This window comes from Balaenoptera ricei, chromosome 2 (genome assembly GCF_028023285.1).
Source record: "Balaenoptera ricei isolate mBalRic1 chromosome 2, mBalRic1.hap2, whole genome shotgun sequence".
Lineage (NCBI taxonomy): Eukaryota > Metazoa > Chordata > Mammalia > Artiodactyla > Balaenopteridae > Balaenoptera > Balaenoptera ricei.
The window spans coordinates 55225948-55252612 of NC_082640.1; the positions used below are offsets into that span (position 1 = coordinate 55225948).

Sequence of the window (26665 nt, forward strand, 5' to 3'; positions counted from 1 at the left end):
AGTGCACCCACGTCTCAGGGCATCGGAGCTCGGGTGCCCCAGGAAGAGCCCAGAATGTGACGGTGTAGTCTCGCGGCACATGTCCCCATGGCCAAACTTCTAGGTTTCTTCAAAGAAGTTCCGTTTACCCCCACAAGGTTTCTACCAGGAACCTTATCGAGCCAGAGGCGATGCCCTTGGATCACACAGAAAGCTATTGGCATTGGAGATATTCCAATGCCCAAACTGGCAGGGCAAACCCTTGCAGCAACTGGGTTACTTGCCCTGGCGCCTTGTATTTTCGCCCCCAGGCCCGTCAGTGACATGACCGCGGAGAAACCTGAGACCCATTCATTTGTTCAGAGTTCCAAGCAGTGCATTTATGGGAGTCATCATCAATCCACCTGCTCAAAGGCTGCACGTTCAAAGTCGCAGGCTCCACCGCGGGGCAGCCACCGATCTCAATCATGTCAGCAGTCAGGAGTGGCCAGAGGCGACCCACGGGGCTGCAAATGGAGCTAAGGATCATGGCATCAGATCTGGGGTTCCCCTGCAAGAGCCAAGAAGGTGAGGGTGTAGTCTCAGTGCACAAGTCCCCGTGGCCAAACATCTAGGTTTCTGCAAAGAAGTTCCACTCACCACCACAAGGTTCCTACGAGGATCCTCAAGGACTTCACGCCAAAACCACGCTGAGACTCTTTTGCCTTGACTTGCCTCACCTTGCCACACTCTCCGCACTTCGCCAGGTATCATGGACTATACAGAGGGCCCAATGCTGCTGCAGGTGTTTGTTCCCTGGCACTCCACCACATGCCTCAGGGTGACAGAACACAGGGATGTTTGAGAAAAGTGAACGGGCGCACAGAGGCAAAGGGTGATACCGCCCACCGATGTGCGCTATATCTCCCCTCAACATTTCATTTGCAGTCCATCATGTCTGTGTGTCCACAGCCAAACGTGAATGCATCGTGGCACAGATGCCTTCAGAGCGCACGGGCATCAGCACAAAGAGCACGGCCGTCCATCATCCCCCCGGTATGGGCCTTGAACGTTCCTGCCTGAGCCACCTCCCCGCCGACACAGCATAAGGATGTCATCCTGAACTGCTGAGACACCCTCAGGGGAACTGGGATTACTCAGCGTAAAAGCCACTGCCCTCTGGGGAACCAAACCACTCCTGGCGCATACGCTTCCACACAATGGATTCACCCTCAAGGGGAAATGTGGTCCCTGAGGTCTTCCACAAGGGAACGGCCCTTGGCCAAATGGGACGACCTCCAACAAAAGCCGCTTGTAGGGACCAGTGACAAAACGCACCAGAGAAACTCCTGGACTGAACAATGGAGATTCACCTGCAGCCATACTTCCTGGCCTGCTGCCAAGACTGGCCACCAACACTTGGCCCACGCACAAAGCTAATGGCATCAGAATCATTCCGACGCCCAACGTGGCGGGGCAAACACTTGCAGCAATTGTGTAACTTGCAGTGGTGTCTGGTACTTTCACCCTCATCAGTGGCGTGACATTGGGGAAACCCTGAGGCCCAGGTCCTCTACAAGCAACTTGTTACCCACAGCCATGCAACGACAGAACTCAGACAACAGCCTAGACACTTGAACCGGTATGACTTCTGTAGCCTGTGGCCAGGCTCGCCGGTTACCACAGTCTCGACGTACCAGAGGGTGGCAGGAAAAATGACACCCACACCACACATCCTCTCCTGCCCTTAAACCTGCAGCTTTTCCTTGGCAGCCAACTCCCTTGTTTCTGCACGGTTGCACCCAATGACCTCCGGGTAGAGCTCCAATCCTTAGGGAACGCTATGTGGGCTGGGTATAGAATCGATGCCTGGCTGTCCTCAGGAACACCTTCACATCTTCAACACAGGGGGAACGTGGTCAGACAGGGACAAAACACCCCAAGGCCTCCAAATCGGCCCCCATGAGGAGACACCATACTGTGCCATGAAGGCAACCATTCGCTGGCACAAGAACCCGCCATGAAGCAAATCGACCAGGGAGAGGAAAGAGGCGGGACAGTCCACAAATGTGCTCCCGTATTCCCTCCCTACACGTGCCTCCAGATGCTCCTGAGGGAATCCCAAATGTGTTCCAGGAACCCCATGGCCACCGTCGATCTATCCACCCACCAGTAAACCTGTGGGCTTAGCCAGCCATCTCACGTGTCTCTTTCACTCGCCTTGCCTTACTCTCTCTCCACCGGGATCCCAACGTGTCACGGCAAGATGCCAGAGCCACCCCTCACCAAAGAAGCTTGCTGTGACCAAGTTTGACTAAGGCATTTTCCAGCCCCTTCACACAGCACACACAAGCAGGACACAACCCGAGGAGGAGCCATCAGATTGGCCAAACTCCCAGGAACAGTGGCCCATTTGATTTCTCCCCTCAGCAGGAGAAACCTAAACTGCATCTGGTCTCCCAAGCAGAACATGACAAAGAAGCCTGCCCTAGGCCTGGAATCCTGTTCTGACCCTGAGCCTACAGACTTCTGTTTCTTTGAGGCCACAAGGCAATGACCAGCAGGTGGGGGCAGCCTGTAGAACTCAAGTGCAGGTGGCAGGACGAGCAATGGCTCACGCTTCCTCTCCTACCTGCATGCTGAACCGTGGCAGGGGACAGCAGTCCTGGCTAGACCAAGGAACCCAGAGACGGCACGCTGTCCCAAGCCTTCCCACCTGGATTGGCATCCCAGGCTCCTTTCCCAATGGCTCTTCTCCCCAGGAGATGACCACAACCCTCAACTTGAACAACGTGGCTGTAGACACCCACGGCCGCAAATGCAACGTGAACCTCTCCCTACTTTCCTTTTGGGAGCCACGTGCTGGACCTCAGTTCCAACGAGGAGACGGTAGGGATTTCTCACTCATTTTGTTCAGATTTCCAAGGAATGCATTTGTGGGAGTCATCATCGATCCAAGCACATGCTCAAATGGTGGACATGCAAAGTTGCAGATTCCACCATGGGACGGCCAGCGAGCTGAATCATATCAGCGTACGGAAGTGGCCAGAGCCGAGCCACGGGTCAGGAAATGCAGCCAGTTCTCAGGGCATCAAAGCTCGTGTTCCCCGAGAAAAGACCAGAAGGTGAGGGTGTAGCCCCGGTGCACACGTTCCCATCGCCAAACCTTTAGGTTTAGCAAAGAAGTGTCGCTTACCGCAACAAGGGTTAAAGCAGGATCCTCAAGGAATGCACGCCAACACCCCTCTGAGACTCCTTCGGCTGGCCTGGCCTTGCCACACCGTCCTCACTTCAACGGGTATCAGGGATTATACGGATGGCCCCAGGCTGCTGCTGGCATTCCTTCCCTGGCATTCCACCTGGCTCGGGGTGAGAGAACACATGCATGCTTGAGGAGGGTGCACAGGCGCACCGAGGGAAAGGGCGATACCACCCAGCATTGTGTGTTCTATCTCTCCTCAACATTTCATTTACTGTCCATCTTGCCTGTGTGTCCGCAGGCAAACGTGAAAGCATCGTGGCACTGGCGCCTTCAGAGCGTGCGGCCATCAGGACAAAGAGTGCCACCGACCAACAACCCCCTGGTCTCGGGCCCTGAAATTCCTCTCCTGAGCAATCTGCCCTCCATCACAGCAAAAGGATGTCTTCCTGATCCCCTGAGACACCCTCAGGACAACTGTGCCCCCTCAGCCTAAGAGCAAGTGCCCTCTATGGGAACAAACACGCGTTTGGCCCTTATGATTAAACACAGTGGACACGCCCTCAAGGGGAGAGATCTTCCATAAGGGAAGGGCCCTTGGCTGAATAAGACGACCTCCATCAAAAGCGGCTCGTAGGGACCCGTGACAAAGGGCACCTGAAGAACCCCTGGACTGATCAAGGGAGACTCACCAGCAGGCATACTTCCTGGTCTCCTGCCAAGCCAGAGGAACTTCCCTAGGACCGCAACCAAAGCTAATGGCAAGGGAGCCATTCCAATGCCCAAAATGGCGGGCCAAACACTTGCAGCAACTGGGTAACTTATCGTAGCACCTTGCACATTCGCATTCTCCCCTTCAAGGACAAGACCTTGGAGAAACCATGAGACCCAGGTCCTCCAGAACCAACGTGTCACCCACAGCCGTGCAATGAGAGAACGCACCCAACATCCTGGACCCTTGAACCGGCATGGCTTCTCTGGCTTGAAGCCATGCATGCTGGAGATCACAGGCTCGCAGCACCAGAAGGTGGCAGGACAAAATGACCCCTGCAGCACACATTCACTCCAGCCCTTAAACCTGTAGCGTTGCCTTGGCGGCCGACTCCCTTCTTTCTGCATGGTTGGGCCCAAAGACCTCCGGGAAGAGCTCCAAACCTCAGGGAATGCTATGCCGACCTGGTATAGCAATGACGCTGGGCTGTCCTAAGGAACACCTTAACATCCTCAACATAGGGGCAATGAGGCCACACAGGGACAAAACATCCCAACGGCTCCAAATCGGTCCCAGTGAGAAGACACCATACTGTGCCGTGAAGGCACCATTCGCTGGAACAAGGACCCGCCGTGAAGCACATTGAGAAAGGAGAGGAAAAGGTTGGGATGGTCCACGAATGTGCACCTGTATTCCTTCCCTACACGGGGCTCCAAATGCTCCTGAAGATATCCCAAAAGAGTTCCGGGAACCCTATGTCCACCGACATATCCACCCATACCGATCTATCCACCCAACAGTAAGCCTGTGGGCTTAGCCAACACTCTCCCGTGTATTTCCCGCTCGCCTTGCCTTGCTCTCTCCACCAGGATCCAAACGAATCCACCCCTCACCTAAGTAGCTTGATGTCCCCTGGATTTGCCTAAGGCACTTTCCAAACTCTCCACACACAGCAGACAAGCAGGACACAACCCAAGGAGGCGCCATCAACGTCGCCGAAATCCCGGGGACAGTGGCCCATTTGATTTCCCCTGACCATCAGGGCAAACCTGAACTATATCCCACCTCCCAAGCTGAACATGACATAGACGCCTGGCCTGGCCAGGACTCCTTCTCTGACCCTGAGCGCAGAGACTTCTGTTTCCTTGCGGGAACAAGGCAACGACCTGAGCTTGAGGGTGGCCTGTAGATCTCAATGGCAAGCCAGAGGAGTACCAGTGGCTCACGCTTCCTTTCGCACCCGCACGCTGACCGCGGCAGGGGATAGCAGTTCTGGCTAGACTCAGGTGCCCAGAGACGTCAAGTTGTCCTTAGCCTTCCCACGTAGATGGACATCCCAGGCTCCTTTCCACATGGCTCTTTCTGCACGAGAAGCCCGCCACCCTCCACTTGAACAATGTTGCTGCGCACGCCCACAGTAGCAAATGCAACATGGACCTCTCCCTAATTTTCCTTTGGGAGCCACGTGCTGGACCTCAGTTAGGATGAGAAGACGGTAGGTATTGCTCATTCATTCTGTTTAGATTTCCAAGGAATGCATTTATGGGAGTCATCACTGATCCACGCTCCTGCTCAAAGGCTGGACGTGCAAAGTCGCGGACTGTCAGCAAGCTCAATCCTCTCAGCAGTAGGGAGCGGCCAGACTCGAGCCACGGGGCAGGAAGTGCACCCACGTCTCAGGGCATCGGAGCTCGGGTGCCCCAGGAAGAGCCCAGAATGTGACGGTGTAGTCTCGCGGCACAAGTCCCCGTGGCCAAACTTCTAGGTTTCTTCAAAGAAGTTCCGTTTACCCCCACAAGGTTTCTACCAGGAACCTTGTCGAGCCAGAGGCGATGCCCTTGGATCACACAGAAAGCTATTGGCATTGGAGATATTCCAATGCCCAAACTGGCAGGGCAAACCCTTGCAGCAACTGGCTTACTTGCCCTGGCGCCTTGTATTTTCGCCCCCAGGCCCGTCAGTGACATGACCGCGGAGAAACCTGAGACCCATTCATTTGTTCAGAGTTCCAAGCAGTGCATTTATGGGAGTCATCATCAATCCACCTGCTCAAAGGCTGCACGTTCAAAGTCGCAGGCTCCACCGCGGGGCAGCCACCGATCTCAATCATGTCAGCAGTCAGGAGTGGCCAGAGGCGACCCACGGGGCTGCAAATGGAGCTAAGGATCATGGCATCAGATCTGGGGTTCCCCTGCAAGAGCCAAGAAGGTGAGGGTGTAGTCTCAGTGCACAAGTCCCCGTGGCCAAACATCTAGGTTTCTGCAAAGAAGTTCCACTCACCACCACAAGGTTCCTACGAGGAGCCTCAAGGACTTCACGCCAAAACCACTCTGAGACTCTTTTGCCTTGACTTGCCTCACCTTGCCGCACTCTCCTCACTTCGCCAGGTATCATGGACTATACAGAGGGCCCAATGCTGCTGCAGGTGTTTGTTCCCTGGCACTCCACCACATGCCTCAGGGTGACAGAACACAGGGATGTTTGAGAAAAGTGAACGGGCGCACAGAGGCAAAGGGTGATACCGCCCACCGATGTGCGCTATATCTCCCCTCAACATTTCATTTGCAGTCCATCATGTCTGTGTGTCCACAGCCAAACGTGAATGCATCGTGGCACAGATGCCTTCAGAGCGCACGGGCATCAGCACAAAGAGCACGGCCGTCCATCATCCCCCCGGTATGGGCCTTGAACGTTCCTGCCTGAGCCACCTCCCCGCCGACACAGCATAAGGATGTCATCCTGAACTGCTGAGACACCCTCAGGGGAACTGGGATTACTCAGCGTAAAAGCCACTGCCCTCTGGGGAACCAAACCACTCCTGGCGCATACGCTTCCACACAATGGATTCACCCTCAAGGGGAAATGTGGTCCCTGAGATCTTCCACAAGGGAACGGCCCTTGGCCAAATGGGACGACCTCCAACAAAAGCCGCTTGTAGGGACCAGTGACAAAACGCACCAGAGAAACTCCTGGACTGAACAATGGAGATTCACCTGCAGCCATACTTCCTGGCCTGCTGCCAAGACTGGCCACCAACACTTGGCCCACGCACAAAGCTAATGGCATCAGAATCATTCCGACGCCCAACGTGGCGGGGCAAACACTTGCAGCAATTGTATAACTTGCAGTGGTGTCTGGTACTTTCACCCTCATCAGTGGCGTGACTTTGGGGAAACCCTGAGGCCCAGGTCCTCTACAAGCAACTTGTTACCCACAGCCATGCAACGGCAGAACTCAGACAACAGCCTAGACACTTGAACCGGTATGACTTCTGTAGCCTGTGGCCAGGCTCGCCGGTTACCACAGTCTCGACGCACCAGCGGGTGGCAGGAAAAATGACACCCACACCACACATCCTCTCCTGCCCTTAAACCTGCAGCTTTTCCTTGGCAGCCAACTCCCTTGTTTCTGCACGGTTGCACCCAATGACCTCCGGGTAGAGCTCCAATCCTCAGGGAACGCTATGTGGGCTGGGTATAGAATCGATGCCTGGCTGTCCTCAGGAACACCTTCACATCTTCAACACAGGGGGAACGTGGTCAGACAGGGACAAAACACCCCAAGGCCTCCAAATCGGCCCCCATGAGGAGACACCATACTGTGCCATGAAGGCAACCATTCGCTGGCACAAGAACCCGCCATGAAGCAAATCGACCAGGGAGAGGAAAGAGGCGGGACAGTCCACAAATGTGCTCCCGTATTCCCTCCCTACACGTGCCTCCAGATGCTCCTGAGGGAATCCCAAATGTGTTCCGGGAACCCCATGGCCACCGTCGATCTATCCACCCACCAGTAAACCTGTGGGCTTAGCCAGCCATCTCACGTGTCTCTTTCACTCGCCTTGCCTTACTCTCTCTCCACCGGGATCCCAACGTGTCACGGCAAGATGCCAGAGCCACCCCTCACCAAAGAAGCTTGCCGTGACCAAGTTTGACTAAGGCATTTTCCAGCCCCTTCACACAGCACACACAAGCAGGACACAACCCGAGGAGGAGCCATCAGATTGGCCAAACTCCCAGGAACAGTGGCCCATTTGATTTCTCCCCTCAGCAGGAGAAACCTAAACTGCATCTGGTCTCCCAAGCAGAACATGACAAAGAAGCCTGCCCTAGGCCTGGAATCCTGTTCTGACCCTGAGCCTACAGACTTCTGTTTCTTTGAGGCCACAAGGCAATGACCAGCAGGTGGGGGCAGCCTGTAGAACTCAAGTGCAGGTGGCAGGACGAGCAATGGCTCACGCTTCCTCTCCTACCTGCATGCTGAACCGTGGCAGGGGACAGCAGTCCTGGCTAGACCAAGGAACCCAGAGACGGCACGCTGTCCCAAGCCTTCCCACCTGGATTGGCATCCCAGGCTCCTTTCCCAATGGCTCTTCTCCCCAGGAGATGACCACAACCCTCAACTTGAACAACGTGGCTGTAGACACCCACGGCCGCAAATGCAACGTGAACCTCTCCCTACTTTCCTTTTGGGAGCCACGTGCTGGACCTCAGTTCCAACGAGGAGACGGTAGGGATTTCTCACTCATTTTGTTCAGATTTCCAAGGAATGCATTTGTGGGAGTCATCATCGATCCAAGCACATGCTCAAATGGTGGACATGCAAAGTTGCAGATTCCACCATGGGACGGCCAGCGAGCTGAATCATATCAGCGTACGGAAGTGGCCAGAGCCGAGCCACGGGTCAGGAAATGCAGCCAGTTCTCAGGGCATCAAAGCTCGTGTTCCCCGAGAAAAGACCAGAAGGTGAGGGTGTAGCCCCGGTGCACACGTTCCCATCGCCAAACCTTTAGGTTTAGCAAAGAAGTGTCGCTTACCGCAACAAGGGTTAAAGCAGGATCCTCAAGGAATGCACGCCAACACCCCTCTGAGACTCCTTCGGCTGGCCTCGCCTTGCCACACCGTCCTCACTTCAACGGGTATCAGGGATTATACGGATGGCCCCAGGCTGCTGCTGGCATTCCTTCCCTGGCATTCCACCTGGCTCGGGGTGAGAGAACACACGCATGCTTGAGGAGGGTGCACAGGCGCACCGAGGGAAAGGGCGATACCACCCAGCATTGTGTGTTCTATCTCTCCTCAACATTTCATTTACTGTCCATCTTGCCTGTGTGTCCGCAGGCAAACGTGAAAGCATCGTGGCACTGGCGCCTTCAGAGCGTGCGGCCATCAGGACAAAGAGTGCCACCGACCAACAACCCCCTGGTCTCGGGCCCTGAAATTCCTCTCCTGAGCAATCTGCCCTCCATCACAGCAAAAGGATGTCTTCCTGATCCCCTGAGACACCCTCAGGACAACTGTGCCCCCTCAGCCTAAGAGCAAGTGCCCTCTATGGGAACAAACACGCGTTTGGCCCTTATGATTAAACACAGTGGACACGCCCTCAAGGGGAGAGATCTTCCATAAGGGAAGGGCCCTTGGCTGAATAAGACGACCTCCATCAAAAGCGGCTCGTAGGGACCCGTGACAAAGGGCACCTGAAGAACCCCTGGACTGATCAAGGGAGACTCACCAGCAGGCATACTTCCTGGTCTCCTGCCAAGCCAGAGGAACTTCCCTAGGACCGCAACCAAAGCTAATGGCAAGGGAGCCATTCCAATGCCCAAAATGGCGGGCCAAACACTTGCAGCAACTGGGTAACTTATCGTAGCACCTTGCACATTCGCATTCTCCCCTTCAAGGACAAGACCTTGGAGAAACCATGAGACCCAGGTCCTCCAGAACCAACGTGTCACCCACAGCCGTGCAATGAGAGAACGCACCCAACATCCTGGACCCTTGAACCGGCATGGCTTCTCTGGCTTGAAGCCATGCATGCTGGAGATCACAGGCTCGCAGCACCAGAAGGTGGCAGGACAAAATGACCCCTGCAGCACACATTCACTCCAGCCCTTAAACCTGTAGCGTTGCCTTGGCGGCCGACTCCCTTCTTTCTGCATGGTTGGGCCCAAAGACCTCCGGGAAGAGCTCCAAACCTCAGGGAATGCTATGCCGACCTGGTATAGCAATGACGCTGGGCTGTCCTAAGGAACACCTTAACATCCTCAACATAGGGGCAATGAGGCCACACAGGGACAAAACATCCCAACGGCTCCAAATCGGTCCCAGTGAGAAGACACCATACTGTGCCGTGAAGGCACCATTCGCTGGAACAAGGACCCGCCGTGAAGCACATTGAGAAAGGAGAGGAAAAGGTTGGGATGGTCCACGAATGTGCACCTGTATTCCTTCCCTACACGGGGCTCCAAATGCTCCTGAAGATATCCCAAAAGAGTTCCGGGAACCCTATGTCCACCGACATATCCACCCATACCGATCTATCCACCCAACAGTAAGCCTGTGGGCTTAGCCAACACTCTCCCGTGTATTTCCCGCTCGCCTTGCCTTGCTCTCTCCACCAGGATCCAAACGAATCCACCCCTCACCTAAGTAGCTTGATGTCCCCTGGATTTGCCTAAGGCACTTTCCAAACTCTCCACACACAGCAGACAAGCAGGACACAACCCAAGGAGGCGCCATCAACGTCGCCGAAATCCCGGGGACAGTGGCCCATTTGATTTCCCCTGATCATCAGGGCAAACCTGAACTATATCCCACCTCCCAAGCTGAACATGACATAGACGCCTGGCCTGGCCAGGACTCCTTCTCTGACCCTGAGCGCAGAGACTTCTGTTTCCTTGCGGGAACAAGGCAACGACCTGAGCTTGAGGGTGGCCTGTAGATCTCAATGGCAAGCCAGAGGAGTACCAGTGGCTCACGCTTCCTTTCGCACCCGCACGCTGACCGCGGCAGGGGATAGCAGTTCTGGCTAGACTCAGGTGCCCAGAGACGTCAAGTTGTCCTTAGCCTTCCCACGTAGATGGACATCCCAGGCTCCTTTCCACATGGCTCTTTCTGCACGAGAAGCCCGCCACCCTCCACTTGAACAATGTTGCTGCGCACGCCCACAGTAGCAAATGCAACATGGACCTCTCCCTAATTTTCCTTTGGGAGCCACGTGCTGGACCTCAGTTAGGATGAGAAGACGGTAGGTATTGCTCATTCATTTTGTTTAGATTTCCAAGGAATGCATTTATGGGAGTCCTCACTGATCCACGCTCCTGCTCAAAGGCTGGACGTGCAAAGTCGCGGACTGTCAGCAAGCTCAATCCTCTCAGCAGTAGGGAGCGGCCAGACTCGAGCCACGGGGCAGGAAGTGCACCCACGTCTCAGGGCATCGGAGCTCGGGTGCCCCAGGAAGAGCCCAGAATGTGACGGTGTAGTCTCGCGGCACAAGTCCCCGTGGCCAAACTTCTAGGTTTCTTCAAAGAAGTTCCGTTTACCCCCACAAGGTTTCTACCAGGAACCTTGTCGAGCCAGAGGCGATGCCCTTGGATCACACAGAAAGCTATTGGCATTGGAGATATTCCAATGCCCAAACTGGCAGGGCAAACCCTTGCAGCAACTGGGTTACTTGCCCTGGCGCCTTGTATTTTCGCCCCCAGGCCCGTCAGTGACATGACCGCGGAGAAACCTGAGACCCATTCATTTGTTCAGAGTTCCAAGCAGTGCATTTATGGGAGTCATCATCAATCCACCTGCTCAAAGGCTGCACGTTCAAAGTCGCAGGCTCCACCACGGGGCAGCTACCGATCTCAATCATGTCAGCAGTCAGGAGTGGCCAGAGGCGACCCACGGGGCTGCAAATGGAGCTAAGGATCATGGCATCAGATCTGGGGTTCCCCTGCAAGAGCCAAGAAGGTGAGGGTGTAGTCTCAGTGCACAAGTCCCCGTGGCCAAACATCTAGGTTTCTGCAAAGAAGTTCCACTCACCACCACAAGGTTCCTACGAGGAGCCTCAAGGACTTCACGCCAAAACCACTCTGAGACTCTTTTGCCTTGACTTGCCTCACCTTGCCGCACTCTCCTCACTTCGCCAGGTATCATGGACTATACAGAGGGCCCAATGCTGCTGCAGGTGTTTGTTCCCTGGCACTCCACCACATGCCTCAGGGTGACAGAACACAGGGATGTTTGAGAAAAGTGAACGGGCGCACAGAGGCAAAGGGTGATACCGCCCACCGATGTGCGCTATATCTCCCCTCAACATTTCATTTGCAGTCCATCATGTCTGTGTGTCCACAGCCAAACGTGAATGCATCGTGGCACAGATGCCTTCAGAGCGCACGGGCATCAGCACAAAGAGCACGGCCGTCCATCATCCCCCCGGTATGGGCCTTGAACGTTCCTGCCTGAGCCACCTCCCCGCCGACACAGCATAAGGATGTCATCCTGAACTGCTGAGACACCCTCAGGGGAACTGGGATTACTCAGCGTAAAAGCCACTGCCCTCTGGGGAACCAAACCACTCCTGGCGCATACGCTTCCACACAATGGATTCACCCTCAAGGGGAAATGTGGTCCCTGAGATCTTCCACAAGGGAACGGCCCTTGGCCAAATGGGACGACCTCCAACAAAAGCCGCTTGTAGGGACCAGTGACAAAACGCACCAGAGAAACTCCTGGACTGAACAATGGAGATTCACCTGCAGCCATACTTCCTGGCCTGCTGCCAAGACTGGCCACCAACACTTGGCCCACGCACAAAGCTAATGGCATCAGAATCATTCCGACGCCCAACGTGGCGGGGCAAACACTTGCAGCAATTGTGTAACTTGCAGTGGTGTCTGGTACTTTCAGCCTCATCAGTGGCGTGACTTTGGGGAAACCCTGAGGCCCAGGTCCTCTACAAGCAACTTGTTACCCACAGCCATGCAACGGCAGAACTCAGACAACAGCCTAGACACTTGAACCGGTATGACTTCTGTAGCCTGTGGCCAGGCTCGCCGGTTACCACAGTCTCGACGCACCAGCGGGTGGCAGGAAAAATGACACCCACACCACACATCCTCTCCTGCCCTTAAACCTGCAGCTTTTCCTTGGCAGCCAACTCCCTTGTTTCTGCACGGTTGCACCCAATGACCTCCGGGTAGAGCTCCAATCCTCAGGGAACGCTATGTGGGCTGGGTATAGAATCGATGCCTGGCTGTCCTCAGGAACACCTTCACATCTTCAACACAGGGGGAACGTGGTCAGACAGGGACAAAACACCCCAAGGCCTCCAAATCGGCCCCCATGAGGAGACACCATACTGTGCCATGAAGGCAACCATTCGCTGGCACAAGAACCCGCCATGAAGCAAATCGACCAGGGAGAGGAAAGAGGCGGGACAGTCCACAAATGTGCTCCCGTATTCCCTCCCTACACGTGCCTCCAGATGCTCCTGAGGGAATCCCAAATGTGTTCCGGGAACCCCATGGCCACCGTCGATCTATCCACCCACCAGTAAACCTGTGGGCTTAGCCAGCCATCTCACGTGTCTCTTTCACTCGCCTTGCCTTACTCTCTCTCCACCGGGATCCCAACGTGTCACGGCAAGATGCCAGAGCCACCCCTCACCAAAGAAGCTTGCCGTGACCAAGTTTGACTAAGGCATTTTCCAGCCCCTTCACACAGCACACACAAGCAGGACACAACCCGAGGAGGAGCCATCAGATTGGCCAAACTCCCAGGAACAGTGGCCCATTTGATTTCTCCCCTCAGCAGGAGAAACCTAAACTGCATCTGGTCTCCCAAGCAGAACATGACAAAGAAGCCTGCCCTAGGCCTGGAATCCTGTTCTGACCCTGAGCCTACAGACTTCTGTTTCTTTGAGGCCACAAGGCAATGACCAGCAGGTGGGGGCAGCCTGTAGAACTCAAGTGCAGGTGGCAGGACGAGCAATGGCTCACGCTTCCTCTCCTACCTGCATGCTGAACCGTGGCAGGGGACAGCAGTCCTGGCTAGACCAAGGAACCCAGAGACGGCACGCTGTCCCAAGCCTTCCCACCTGGATTGGCATCCCAGGCTCCTTTCCCAATGGCTCTTCTCCCCAGGAGATGACCACAACCCTCAACTTGAACAACGTGGCTGTAGACACCCACGGCCGCAAATGCAACGTGAACCTCTCCCTACTTTCCTTTGGGGAGCCACGTGCTGGACCTCAGTTCCAACGAGGAGACGGTAGGGATTTCTCACTCATTTTGTTCAGATTTCCAAGGAATGCATTTGTGGGAGTCATCATCGATCCAAGCACATGCTCAAATGGTGGACATGCAAAGTTGCAGATTCCACCATGGGACGGCCAACGAGCTGAATCATATCAGCGTACGGAAGTGGCCAGAGCCGAGCCACGGGTCAGGAAATGCAGCCAGTTCTCAGGGCATCAAAGCTCGTGTTCCCCGAGAAAAGACCAGAAGGTGAGGGTGTAGCCCCGGTGCACACGTTCCCATCGCCAAACCTTTAGGTTTAGCAAAGAAGTGTCGCTTACCGCAACAAGGGTTAAAACAGGATCCTCAAGGAATGCACGCCAACACCCCTCTGAGACTCCTTCGGCTGGCCTCGCCTTGCCACACCGTCCTCACTTCAACGGGTATCAGGGATTATACGGATGGCCCCAGGCTGCTGCTGGCATTCCTTCCCTGGCATTCCACCTGGCTCGGGGTGAGAGAACACACGCATGCTTGAGGAGGGTGCACAGGCGCACCGAGGGAAAGGGTGATACCACCCAGCATTGTGTGTTCTATCTCTCCTCAACATTTCATTTACTGTCCATCTTGCCTGTGTGTCCGCAGGCAAACGTGAAAGCATCGTGGCACTGGCGCCTTCAGAGCGTGCGGCCATCAGGACAAAGAGTGCCACCGACCAACAACCCCCTGGTCTCGGGCCCTGAAATTCCTCTCCTGAGCAATCTGCCCTCCATCACAGCAAAAGGATGTCTTCCTGATCCCCTGAGACACCCTCAGGACAACTGTGCCCCCTCAGCCTAAGAGCAAGTGCCCTCTATGGGAACAAACACGCGTTTGGCCCTTATGATTAAACACAGTGGACACGCCCTCAAGGGGAGAGATCTTCCATAAGGGAAGGGCCCTTGGCTGAATAAGACGACCTCCATCAAAAGCGGCTCGTAGGGACCCGTGACAAAGGGCACCTGAAGAACCCCTGGACTGATCAAGGGAGACTCACCAGCAGGCATACTTCCTGGTCTCCTGCCAAGCCAGAGGAACTTCCCTAGGACCGCAACCAAAGCTAATGGCAAGGGAGCCATTCCAATGCCCAAAATGGCGGGCCAAACACTTGCAGCAACTGGGTAACTTATCGTAGCACCTTGCACATTCGCATTCTCCCCTTCAAGGACAAGACCTTGGAGAAACCATGAGACCCAGGTCCTCCAGAACCAACGTGTCACCCAGAGCCGTGCAATGAGAGAACGCACCCAACATCCTGGACCCTTGAACCGGCATGGCTTCTCTGGCTTGAAGCCATGCATGCTGGAGATCACAGGCTCGCAGCACCAGAAGGTGGCAGGACAAAATGACCCCTGCAGCACACATTCACTCCAGCCCTTAAACCTGTAGCGTTGCCTTGGCGGCCGACTCCCTTCTTTCTGCATGGTTGGGCCCAAAGACCTCCGGGAAGAGCTCCAAACCTCAGGGAATGCTATGCCGACCTGGTATAGCAATGACGCTGGGCTGTCCTAAGGAACACCTTAACATCCTCAACATAGGGGCAATGAGGCCACACAGGGACAAAACATCCCAACGGCTCCAAATCGGTCCCAGTGAGAAGACACCATACTGTGCCGTGAAGGCACCATTCGCTGGAACAAGGACCCGCCGTGAAGCACATTGAGAAAGGAGAGGAAAAGGTTGGGATGGTCCACGAATGTGCACCTGTATTCCTTCCCTACACGGGGCTCCAAATGCTCCTGAAGATATCCCAAAAGAGTTCCGGGAACCCTATGTCCACCGACATATCCACCCATACCGATCTATCCACCCAACAGTAAGCCTGTGGGCTTAGCCAACACTCTCCCGTGTATTTCCCGCTCGCCTTGCCTTGCTCTCTCCACCAGGATCCAAACGAATCCACCCCTCACCTAAGTAGCTTGATATCCCCTGGATTTGCCTAAGGCACTTTCCAAACTCTCCACACACAACACACAAGCAGGACACAACCCAAGGAGGTGCCATCAGCGTCGCCCGAATCCCTGGGACAGTGGCCCATTTGATTTCCCCCGACCATCAGGGCAAACCTGAACTATATCCCACCTTCCAAGCTGAACATGACATAGACGCCTGGCCTGGCCAGAACTCCTTCTCTGACCCTGAGTGCAGAGACTTCTGTTTCCTTGCGGGAACAAGGCAACGACCTGAGCTTGAGGGTGGCCTGTAGATCTCAATGGCAAGCCAGAGGAGTACCAGTGGCTCACGCTTCCTTTCGCACCCGCACGCTGACCGCGGCAGGGGATAGCAGTTCTGGCTAGACTCAGGTGCCCAGAGACGTCAAGTTGTCCTTAGCCTTCCCACGTAGATGGACATCCCAGGCTCCTTTCCACATGGCTCTTTCTGCACGAGAAGCCCGCCACCCTCCACTTGAACAATGTTGCTGCGCACGCCCACAGTAGCAAATGCAACATGGACCTCTCCCTAATTTTCCTTTGGGAGCCACGTGCTGGACCTCAGTTAGGATGAGAAGACGGTAGGTATTGCTCATTCATTCTGTTTAGATTTCCAAGGAATGCATTTATGGGAGTCCTCACTGATCCACACTCCTGCTCAAAGGCTGGACATGCAAAGTCGCGGACTGTCAGCAAGCTCAATCCTCTCAGCAGTAGGGAGCGGCCAGACTCCAGCCACGGGGCAGGAAGTGCACCCACGTCTCAGGGCATCGGAGCTCGGGTGCCCCAGGAAGAGCCCAGAATGTGACGGTGTAGTCTCGCGGCACAAGTCCCCGTGGCCAAACTTCTAGGTTTCTTCAAAGAAGTTCCGTTTACCCCCACAAGGTTTCTACCAGGAACCTTGTCGAGCCAGAGGCGATGCCCTTGGATCACACAGAAAGCTATTGGCATTGGAGATATTCCAATGCCCAAACTGGCAGGGCAAACCCTTGCAGCAACTGGGTTACTTGCCCTGGCGCCTTGTATTTTCGCCCCCAGGCCCGTCAGTGACATGACCGCGGAGAAACCTGAGACCCATTCATTTGTTCAGAGTTCCAAGCAGAGCATTTATGGGAGTCATCATCAATCCACCTGCTCAAAGGCTGCACGTTCAAAGTCACAGGCTCCAGCGCGGGGCAGCCACCGATCTCAATCATGTCAGCAGTCAGGAGTGGCCAGAGGCGACCCACGGGGCTGCAAATGGAGCTAAGGATCATGGCATCAGATCTGGGGTTCCCCTGCAAGAGCCAAGAAGGTGAGGGTGTAGTCTCAGTGCACAAGTCCCCGTGGCCAAACATCTAGGTTTCTGCAAAGAAGTTCCACTCACCACCACAAGGTTCCTACGAGGATCCTCTAGGACTTCACGCCAAAACCACTCTGAGACTCTTTTGCCTTGACTTGCCTCACCTTGCCACACTCTCCTCACTTCGCCAGGTATCATGGACTATACAGAGGGCCCAATGCTGCTGCAGGTGTTTGTTCCCTGGCACTCCACCACATGCCTCAGGGTGACAGAACACAGGGATGTTTGAGAAAAGTGAACGGGGGCACAGAGGCAAAGGGTGATACCGCCCACCGATGTGCGCTATATCTCCCCTCAACATTTCATTTGCAGTCCATCATGTCTGTGTGTCCACAGCCAAACGTGAATGCATCGTGGCACAGATGCCTTCAGAGCGCACGGGCATCAGCACAAAGAGCACGGCCGTCCATCATCCCCCCGGTATGGGCCTTGAACGTTCCTGCCTGAGCCACCTCCCCGCCGACACAGCATAAGGATGTCATCCTGAACTGCTGAGACACCCTCAGGGGAACTGGGATTACTCAGCGTAAAAGCCACTGCCCTCTGGGGAACCAAACCACTCCTGGCACATACGCTTCCACACAATGGATTCACCCTCAAGGGGAAATGTGGTCCCTGAGATCTTCCACAAGGGAACGGCCCTTGGCCAAATGGGACGACCTCCAACAAAAGCCGCTTGTAGGGACCAGTGACAAAACGCACCAGAGAAACTCCTGGACTGAACAATGGAGATTCACCTGCAGCCATACTTCCTGGCCTGCTGCCAAGACTGGCCACCAACACTTGGCCCACGCACAAAGCTAATGGCATCAGAATCATTCCGACGCCCAACGTGGCGGGGCAAACACTTGCAGCAATTGTGTAACTTGCAGTGGTGTCTGGTACTTTCACCCTCATCAGTGGCGTGACATTGGGGAAACCCTGAGGCCCAGGTCCTCTACAAGCAACTTGTTACCCACAGCCATGCAACGACAGAACTCAGACAACAGCCTAGACACTTGAACCGGTATGACTTCTGTAGCCTGTGGCCAGGCTCGCCGGTTACCACAGTCTCGACGCACCAGCGGGTGGCAGGAAAAATGACACCCACACCACACATCCTCTCCTGCCCTTAAACCTGCAGCTTTTCCTTGGCAGCCAACTCCCTTGTTTCTGCACGGTTGCACCCAATGACCTCCGGGTAGAGCTCCAATCCTCAGGGAACGCTATGTGGGCTGGGTATAGAATCGATGCCTGGCTGTCCTCAGGAACACCTTCACATCTTCAACACAGGGGGAACGTGGTCAGACAGGGACAAAACACCCCAAGGCCTCCAAATCGGCCCCCATGAGGAGACACCATACTGTGCCATGAAGGCAACCATTCGCTGGCACAAGAACCCGCCATGAAGCAAATCGACCAAGGAGAGGAAAGAGGCGGGACAGTCCACAAATGTGCTCCCGTATTCCCTCCCTACACGTGCCTCCAGATGCTCCTGAGGGAATCCCAAATGTGTTCCGGGAACCCCATGGCCACCGTCGATCTATCCACCCACCAGTAAACCTGTGGGCTTAGCCAGCCATCTCACGTGTCTCTTTCACTCGCCTTGCCTTACTCTCTCTCCACCGGGATCCCAACGTGTCACGGCAAGATGCCAGAGCCACCCCTCACCAAAGAAGCTTGCCGTGACCAAGTTTGACTAAGGCATTTTCCAGCCCCTTCACACAGCACACACAAGCAGGACACAACCCGAGGAGGAGCCATCAGATTGGCCAAACTCCCAGGAACAGTGGCCCATTTGATTTCTCCCCTCAGCAGGAGAAACCTAAACTGCATCTGGTCTCCCAAGCAGAACATGACAAAGAAGCCTGCCCTAGGCCTGGAATCCTGTTCTGACCCTGAGCCTACAGACTTCTGTTTCTTTGAGGCCACAAGGCAATGACCAGCAGGTGGGGGCAGCCTGTAGAACTCAAGTGCAGGTGGCAGGACGAGCAATGGCTCACGCTTCCTCTCCTACCTGCATGCTGAACCGTGGCAGGGGACAGCAGTCCTGGCTAGACCAAGGAACCCAGAGACGGCACGCTGTCCCAAGCCTTCCCACCTGGATTGGCATCCCAGGCTCCTTTCCCAATGGCTCTTCTCCCCAGGAGATGACCACAACCCTCAACTTGAACAACGTGGCTGTAGACACCCACGGCCGCAAATGCAACGTGAACCTCTCCCTACTTTCCTTTGGGGAGCCACGTGCTGGACCTCAGTTCCAACGAGGAGACGGTAGGGATTTCTCACTCATTTTGTTCAGATTTCCAAGGAATGCATTTGTGGGAGTCATCATCGATCCAAGCACATGCTCAAACGGTGGACATGCAAAGTTGCAGATTCCACCATGGGACGGCCAGCGAGCTGAATCTTATCAGCGTACGGAAGTGGCCAGAGCCGAGCCACGGGTCAGGAAATGCAGCCAGTTCTCAGGGCATCAAAGCTCGTGTTCCCCGAGAAAAGACCAGAAGGTGAGGGTGTAGCCCCGGTGCACACGTTCCCATCGCCAAACCTTTAGGTTTAGCAAAGAAGTGTCGCTTACCGCAACAAGGGTTAAAGCAGGATCCTCAAGGAATGCACGCCAACACCCCTCTGAGACTCCTTCGGCTGGCCTGGCCTTGCCACACCGTCCTCACTTCAACGGGTATCAGGGATTATACGGATGGCCCCAGGCTGCTGCTGGCATTCCTTCCCTGGCATTCCACCTGGCTCGGGGTGAGAGAACACACGCATGCTTGAGGAGGGTGCACAGGCGCACCGAGGGAAAGGGCGATACCACCCAGCATTGTGTGTTCTATCTCTCCTCAACATTTCATTTACTGTCCATCTTGCCTGTGTGTCCGCAGGCAAACGTGAAAGCATCGTGGCACTGGCGCCTTCAGAGCGTGCGGCCATCAGAACAAAGAGTGCCACCGACCAACAGCCCCCTGGTCTCGGGCCCTGAAATTCCTCTCCTGAGCAATCTGCCCTCCATCACAGCAAAAGGATGTCTTCCTGATCCCCTGAGACACCCTCAGGACAACTGTGCCCCCTCAGCCTAAGAGCAAGTGCCCCCTATGGGAACAAACACGCGTTTGGCCCTTATGATTAAACACAGTGGACACGCCCTCAAGGGGAGAGATCTTCCATAAGGGAAGGGCCCTTGGCTGAATAAGACGACCTCCATCAAAAGCGGCTCGTAGGGACCCGTGACAAAGGGCACCTGAAGAACCCCTGGACTGATCAAGGGAGACTCACCAGCAGGCATACTTCCTGGTCTCCTGCCAAGCCAGAGGAACTTCCCTAGGACCGCAACCAAAGCTAATGGCAAGGGAGCCATTCCAATGCCCAAAATGGCGGGCCAAACACTTGCAGCAACTGGGTAACTTATCGTAGCACCTTGCACATTCGCATTCTTCCCTTCAAGGACAAGACCTTGGAGAAACCATGAGACCCAGGTCCTCCAGAACCAACGTGTCACCCACAGCCGTGCAATGAGAGAACGCACCCAACATCCTGGACCCTTGAACCGGCATGGCTTCTCTGGCTTGAAGCCATGCATGCTGGAGATCACAGGCTCGCAGCACCAGAAGGTGGCAGGACAAAATGACCCCTGCAGCACACATTCACTCCAGCCCTTAAACCTGTAGCGTTGCCTTGGCGGCCGACTCCCTTCTTTCTGCATGGTTGGGCCCAAAGACCTCCGGGAAGAGCTCCAAACCTCAGGGAATGCTATGCCGACCTGGTATAGCAATGACGCTGGGCTGTCCTAAGGAACACCTTAACATCCTCAACATAGGGGCAATGAGGCCACACAGGGACAAAACATCCCAACGGCTCCAAATCGGTCCCAGTGAGAAGACACGATACTGTGCCGTGAAGGCACCATTCGCTGGAACAAGGACCCGCCGTGAAGCACATTGAGAAAGGAGAGGAAAAGGTTGGGATGGTCCACGAATGTGCACCTGTATTCCTTCCCTACACGGGGCTCCAAATGCTCCTGAAGATATCCCAAAAGAGTTCCGGGAACCCTATGTCCACCGACATATCCACCCATACCGATCTATCCACCCAACAGTAAGCCTGTGGGCTTAGCCAACACTCTCCCGTGTATTCCCCGCTCGCCTTGCCTTACTCTCTCCACCAGGATCCAAACGAATCCACCCCTCACCTAAGTAGCTTGATATCCCCTGGATTTGCCTAAGGCATTTTCCAAACTCTCCACACACAACACACAAGCAGGACACAACCCAAGGAGGTGCCATCAGCGTCGCCCAAATCCCGGGGACAGTGGCCCATTTGATTTCCCCCGACCATCAGGGCAAACCTGAACTATATCCCACCTTCCAAGCTGAACATGACATAGACGCCTGGCCTGGCCAGGACTCCTTCTCTGACCCTGAGTGCAGAGACTTCTGTTTCCTTGCGGGAACAAGGCAACGACCTGAGCTTGAGGGTGGCCTGTAGATCTCAATGGCAAGCCAGAGGAGTACCAGTGGCTCACGCTTCCTTTCGCACCCGCATGCTGTCTGCGGCCGGGGATAGCAGTTCTGGCTAGACTCAGGTGCCCAGAGACGTCAAGTTGTCCTTAGCCTTCCCACGTAGATGGACATCCCAGGCTCCTTTCCACATGGCTCTTTCTGCACGAGAAGCCCGCCACCCTCCACTTGAACAATGTTGCTGCGCATGCCCACAGTAGCAAATGCAACATGGACCTCTCCCTAATTTTCCTTTGGGAGCCACGTGCTGGACCTCAGTTAGGATGAGAAGACGGTAGGTATTGCTCTTTCATTTTGTTTAGATTTCCAAGGAATGCCTTTATGGGAGTCCTCACTGATCCACGCTCCTGCTCAAAGGCTGGACGTGCAAAGTCGCGGACTGTCAGCAAGCTCAATCCTCTCAGCAGTAGGGAGCGGCCAGACTCGAGCCACGGGGCAGGAAGTGCACCCACGTCTCAGGGCATCGGAGCTCGGGTGCCCCAGGAAGAGCCCAGAATGTGACGGTGTAGTCTCGCGGCACAAGTCCCCGTGGCCAAACTTCTAGGTTTCTTCAAAGAAGTTCCGTTTACCCCCACAAGGTTTCTACCAGGAACCTTGTCGAGCCAGAGGCGATGCCCTTGGATCACACAGAAAGCTATTGGCATTGGAGATATTCCAATGCCCAAACTGGCAGGGCAAACCCTTGCAGCAACTGGCTTACTTGCCCTGGCGCCTTGTATTTTCGCCCCCAGGCCCGTCAGTGACATGACCGCGGAGAAACCTGAGACCCATTCATTTGTTCAGAGTTCCAAGCAGTGCATTTATGGGAGTCATCATCAATCCACCTGCTCAAAGGCTGCACGTTCAAAGTCACAGGCTCCAGCGCGGGGCAGCCACCGATCTCAATCATGTCAGCAGTCAGGAGTGGCCAGAGGCGACCCACGGGGCTGCAAATGGAGCTAAGGATCATGGCATCAGATCTGGGGTTCCCCTGCAAGAGCCAAGAAGGTGAGGGTGTAGTCTCAGTGCACAAGTCCCCGTGGCCAAACATCTAGGTTTCTGCAAAGAAGTTCCACTCACCACCACAAGGTTCCTACGAGGATCCTCAAGGACTTCACGCCAAAACCACTCTGAGACTCCTTTGCCTTGACTTGCCTCACCTTGCCACACTCTCCTCACTTCGCCAGGTATCATGGACTATACAGAGGGCCCAATGCTGCTGCAGGTGTTTGTGCCCTGGCACTCCACCACATGCCTCAGGGTGACAGAACACAGGGATGTTTGAGAAAAGTGAACGGGCGCACAGAGGCAAAGGGTGATACCGCCCACCGATGTGTGCTATATCTCCCCTCAGCATTTCATTTGCAGTCCATCATGTCTGTGTGTCCACAGCCAAACGTGAATGCATCGTGGCACAGATGCCTTCAGAGCGCACGGGCATCAGCACAAAGAGCACGGCCGTCCATCATCCCCCCGGTATGGGCCTTGAACGTTCCTGCCTGAGCCACCTCCCTGCCGACACAGCATAAGGATGTCATCCTGAACTGCTGAGACACCCTCAGGGGAACTGGGATTACTCAGCGTAAAAGCCACTGCCCTCTGGGGAACCAAACCACTCCTGGCGCATACGCTTCCACACAATGGATTCACCCTCAAGGGGAAATGTGGTCCCTGAGATCTTCCACAAGGGAACGGCCCTTGGCCAAATGGGACGACCTCCAACAAAAGCCGCTTGTAGGGACCAGTGACAAAACGCACCAGAGAAACTCCTGGACTGAACAATGGAGATTCACCTGCAGCCAGACTTCCTGGCCTGCTGCCAAGACTGGCCACCAACACTTGGCCCACGCACAAAGCTAATGGCATCAGAATCATTCCGACGCCCAACGTGGCGGGGCAAACACTTGCAGCAATTGTGTAACTTGCAGTGGTGTCTGGTACTTTCACCCTCATCAGTGGCGTGACATTGGGGAAACCCTGAGGCCCAGGTCCTCTACAAGCAACTTGTTACCCACAGCCATGCAACGACAGAACTCAGACAACAGCCTAGACACTTGAACCGGTATGACTTCTGTAGCCTGTGGCCAGGCTCGCCGGTTACCACAGTCTCGACGCACCAGCGGGTGGCAGGAAAAATGACACCCACACCACACATCCTCTCCTGCCCTTAAACCTGCAGCTTTTCCTTGGCAGCCAACTCCCTTGTTTCTGCACGGTTGCACCCAATGACCTCCGGGTAGAGCTCCAATCCTCAGGGAACGCTATGTGGGCTGGGTATAGAATCGATGCCTGGCTGTCCTCAGGAACACCTTCACATCTTCAACACAGGGGGAACGTGGTCAGACAGGGACAAAACACCCCAAGGCCTCCAAATCGGCCCCCATGAGGAGACACCATACTGTGCCATGAAGGCAACCATTCGCTGGCACAAGAACCCGCCATGAAGCAAATCGACCAAGGAGAGGAAAGAGGCGGGACAGTCCACAAATGTGCTCCCGTATTCCCTCCCTACACGTGCCTCCAGATGCTCCTGAGGGAATCCCAAATGTGTTCCGGGAACCCCATGGCCACCGTCGATCTATCCACCCACCAGTAAACCTGTGGGCTTAGCCAGCCATCTCACGTGTCTCTTTCACTCGCCTTGCCTTACTCTCTCTCCACCGGGATCCCAACGTGTCACGGCAAGATGCCAGAGCCACCCCTCACCAAAGAAGCTTGCCGTGACCAAGTTTGACTAAGGCATTTTCCAGCCCCTTCACACAGCACACACAAGCAGGACACAACCCGAGGAGGAGCCATCAGATTGGCCAAACTCCCAGGAACAGTGGCCCATTTGATTTCTCCCCTCAGCAGGAGAAACCTAAACTGCATCTGGTCTCCCAAGCAGAACATGACAAAGAAGCCTGCCCTAGGCCTGGAATCCTGTTCTGACCCTGAGCCTACAGACTTCTGTTTCTTTGAGGCCACAAGGCAATGACCAGCAGGTGGGGGCAGCCTGTAGAACTCAAGTGCAGGTGGCAGGACGAGCAATGGCTCACGCTTCCTCTCCTACCTGCATGCTGAACCGTGGCAGGGGACAGCAGTCCTGGCTAGACCAAGGAACCCAGAGACGGCACGCTGTCCCAAGCCTTCCCACCTGGATTGGCATCCCAGGCTCCTTTCCCAATGGCTCTTCTCCCCAGGAGATGACCACAACCCTCAACTTGAACAACGTGGCTGTAGACACCCACGGCCGCAAATGCAACGTGAACCTCTCCCTACTTTCCTTTGGGGAGCCACGTGCTGGACCTCAGTTCCAACGAGGAGACGGTAGGGATTTCTCCCTCATTTTGTTCAGATTTCCAAGGAATGCATTTGTGGGAGTCATCATCGATCCAAGCACATGCTCAAACGGTGGACATGCAAAGTTGCAGATTCCACCATGGGACGGCCAGCGAGCTGAATCTTATCAGCGTACGGAAGTGGCCAGAGCCGAGCCACGGGTCAGGAAATGCAGCCAGTTCTCAGGGCATCAAAGCTCGTGTTCCCCGAGAAAAGACCAGAAGGTGAGGGTGTAGCCCCGGTGCACACGTTCCCATCGCCAAACCTTTAGGTTTAGCAAAGAAGTGTCGCTTACCGCAACAAGGGTTAAAGCAGGATCCTCAAGGAATGCACGCCAACACCCCTCTGAGACTCCTTCGGCTGGCCTCGCCTTGCCACACCGTCCTCACTTCAACGGGTATCAGGGATTATACGGATGGCCCCAGGCTGCTGCTGGCATTCCTTCCCTGGCATTCCACCTGGCTCGGGGTGAGAGAACACACGCATGCTTGAGGAGGGTGCACAGGCGCACCGAGGGAAAGGGCGATACCACCCAGCATTGTGTGTTCTATCTCTCCTCAACATTTCATTTACTGTCCATCTTGCCTGTGTGTCCGCAGGCAAACGTGAAAGCATCGTGGCACTGGCGCCTTCAGAGCGTGCGGCCATCAGGACAAAGAGTGCCACCGACCAACAGCCCCCTGGTCTCGGGCCCTGAAATTCCTCTCCTGAGCAATCTGCCCTCCATCACAGCAAAAGGATGTCTTCCTGATCCCCTGAGACACCCTCAGGACAACTGTGCCCCCTCAGCCTAAGAGCAAGTGCCCCCTATGGGAACAAACACGCGTTTGGCCCTTATGATTAAACACAGTGGACACGCCCTCAAGGGGAGAGATCTTCCATAAGGGAAGGGCCCTTGGCTGAATAAGACGACCTCCATCAAAAGCGGCTCGTAGGGACCCGTGACAAAGGGCACCTGAAGAACCCCTGGACTGATCAAGGGAGACTCACCAGCAGGCATACTTCCTGGTCTCCTGCCAAGCCAGAGGAACTTCCCTAGGACCGCAACCAAAGCTAATGGCAAGGGAGCCATTCCAATGCCCAAAATGGCGGGCCAAACACTTGCAGCAACTGGGTAACTTATCGTAGCACCTTGCACATTCGCATTCTCCCCTTCAAGGACAAGACCTTGGAGAAACCATGAGACCCAGGTCCTCCAGAACCAACGTGTCACCCACAGCCGTGCAATGAGAGAACGCACCCAACATCCTGGACCCTTGAACCGGCATGGCTTCTCTGGCTTGAAGCCATGCATGCTGGAGATCACAGGCTCGCAGCACCAGAAGGTGGCAGGACAAAATGACCCCTGCAGCACACATTCACTCCAGCCCTTAAACCTGTAGCGTTGCCTTGGCGGCCGACTCCCTTCTTTCTGCATGGTTGGGCCCAAAGACCTCCGGGAAGAGCTCCAAACCTCAGGGAATGCTATGCCGACCTGGTATAGCAATGACGCTGGGCTGTCCTAAGGAACACCTTAACATCCTCAACATAGGGGCAATGAGGCCACACAGGGACAAAACATCCCAACGGCTCCAAATCGGTCCCAGTGAGAAGACACGATACTGTGCCGTGAAGGCACCATTCGCTGGAACAAGGACCCGCCGTGAAGCACATTGAGAAAGGAGAGGAAAAGGTTGGGATGG

At 55.1% G+C, this 26665-nt stretch overlaps 13 non-coding genes across 13 annotated transcripts; all 13 read right to left on the bottom strand.

Annotated features, from left to right (window-relative positions):
* Positions 1–289: 289 nt before the first annotated feature.
* LOC132361259 (small nucleolar RNA SNORD116) lies at positions 290–381 on the bottom strand. Its single transcript, XR_009501564.1, has one exon. It is a non-coding gene; the product is annotated as a small nucleolar RNA SNORD116 (small nucleolar RNA).
* Positions 382–2822: 2441 nt separating this feature from the next.
* Positions 2823–2914, bottom strand: LOC132361541 (small nucleolar RNA SNORD116). Its single transcript, XR_009501824.1, has one exon. It is a non-coding gene; the product is annotated as a small nucleolar RNA SNORD116 (small nucleolar RNA).
* Positions 2915–5339: 2425 nt separating this feature from the next.
* LOC132360883 (small nucleolar RNA SNORD116) lies at positions 5340–5431 on the bottom strand. The gene has a single exon (XR_009501203.1). It is a non-coding gene; the product is annotated as a small nucleolar RNA SNORD116 (small nucleolar RNA).
* Positions 5432–5820: 389 nt separating this feature from the next.
* On the bottom strand, positions 5821–5912 carry LOC132361260 (small nucleolar RNA SNORD116). Its single transcript, XR_009501565.1, has one exon. It is a non-coding gene; the product is annotated as a small nucleolar RNA SNORD116 (small nucleolar RNA).
* Positions 5913–8353: 2441 nt separating this feature from the next.
* Positions 8354–8445, bottom strand: LOC132361542 (small nucleolar RNA SNORD116). The gene has a single exon (XR_009501825.1). It is a non-coding gene; the product is annotated as a small nucleolar RNA SNORD116 (small nucleolar RNA).
* A 2425-nt stretch (positions 8446–10870) lies between these two features.
* Positions 10871–10962, bottom strand: LOC132361937 (small nucleolar RNA SNORD116). The gene has a single exon (XR_009502200.1). It is a non-coding gene; the product is annotated as a small nucleolar RNA SNORD116 (small nucleolar RNA).
* A 389-nt stretch (positions 10963–11351) lies between these two features.
* LOC132361262 (small nucleolar RNA SNORD116) lies at positions 11352–11443 on the bottom strand. The gene has a single exon (XR_009501568.1). It is a non-coding gene; the product is annotated as a small nucleolar RNA SNORD116 (small nucleolar RNA).
* Positions 11444–13884: 2441 nt separating this feature from the next.
* On the bottom strand, positions 13885–13976 carry LOC132361545 (small nucleolar RNA SNORD116). The gene has a single exon (XR_009501826.1). It is a non-coding gene; the product is annotated as a small nucleolar RNA SNORD116 (small nucleolar RNA).
* A 2425-nt stretch (positions 13977–16401) lies between these two features.
* On the bottom strand, positions 16402–16493 carry LOC132360960 (small nucleolar RNA SNORD116). The gene has a single exon (XR_009501277.1). It is a non-coding gene; the product is annotated as a small nucleolar RNA SNORD116 (small nucleolar RNA).
* Positions 16494–19415: 2922 nt separating this feature from the next.
* On the bottom strand, positions 19416–19507 carry LOC132361546 (small nucleolar RNA SNORD116). Its single transcript, XR_009501827.1, has one exon. It is a non-coding gene; the product is annotated as a small nucleolar RNA SNORD116 (small nucleolar RNA).
* A 2425-nt stretch (positions 19508–21932) lies between these two features.
* Positions 21933–22024, bottom strand: LOC132361017 (small nucleolar RNA SNORD116). The gene has a single exon (XR_009501333.1). It is a non-coding gene; the product is annotated as a small nucleolar RNA SNORD116 (small nucleolar RNA).
* A 389-nt stretch (positions 22025–22413) lies between these two features.
* LOC132361263 (small nucleolar RNA SNORD116) lies at positions 22414–22505 on the bottom strand. The gene has a single exon (XR_009501569.1). It is a non-coding gene; the product is annotated as a small nucleolar RNA SNORD116 (small nucleolar RNA).
* Positions 22506–24946: 2441 nt separating this feature from the next.
* Positions 24947–25038, bottom strand: LOC132361662 (small nucleolar RNA SNORD116). The gene has a single exon (XR_009501935.1). It is a non-coding gene; the product is annotated as a small nucleolar RNA SNORD116 (small nucleolar RNA).
* Positions 25039–26665: the final 1627 nt, after the last annotated feature.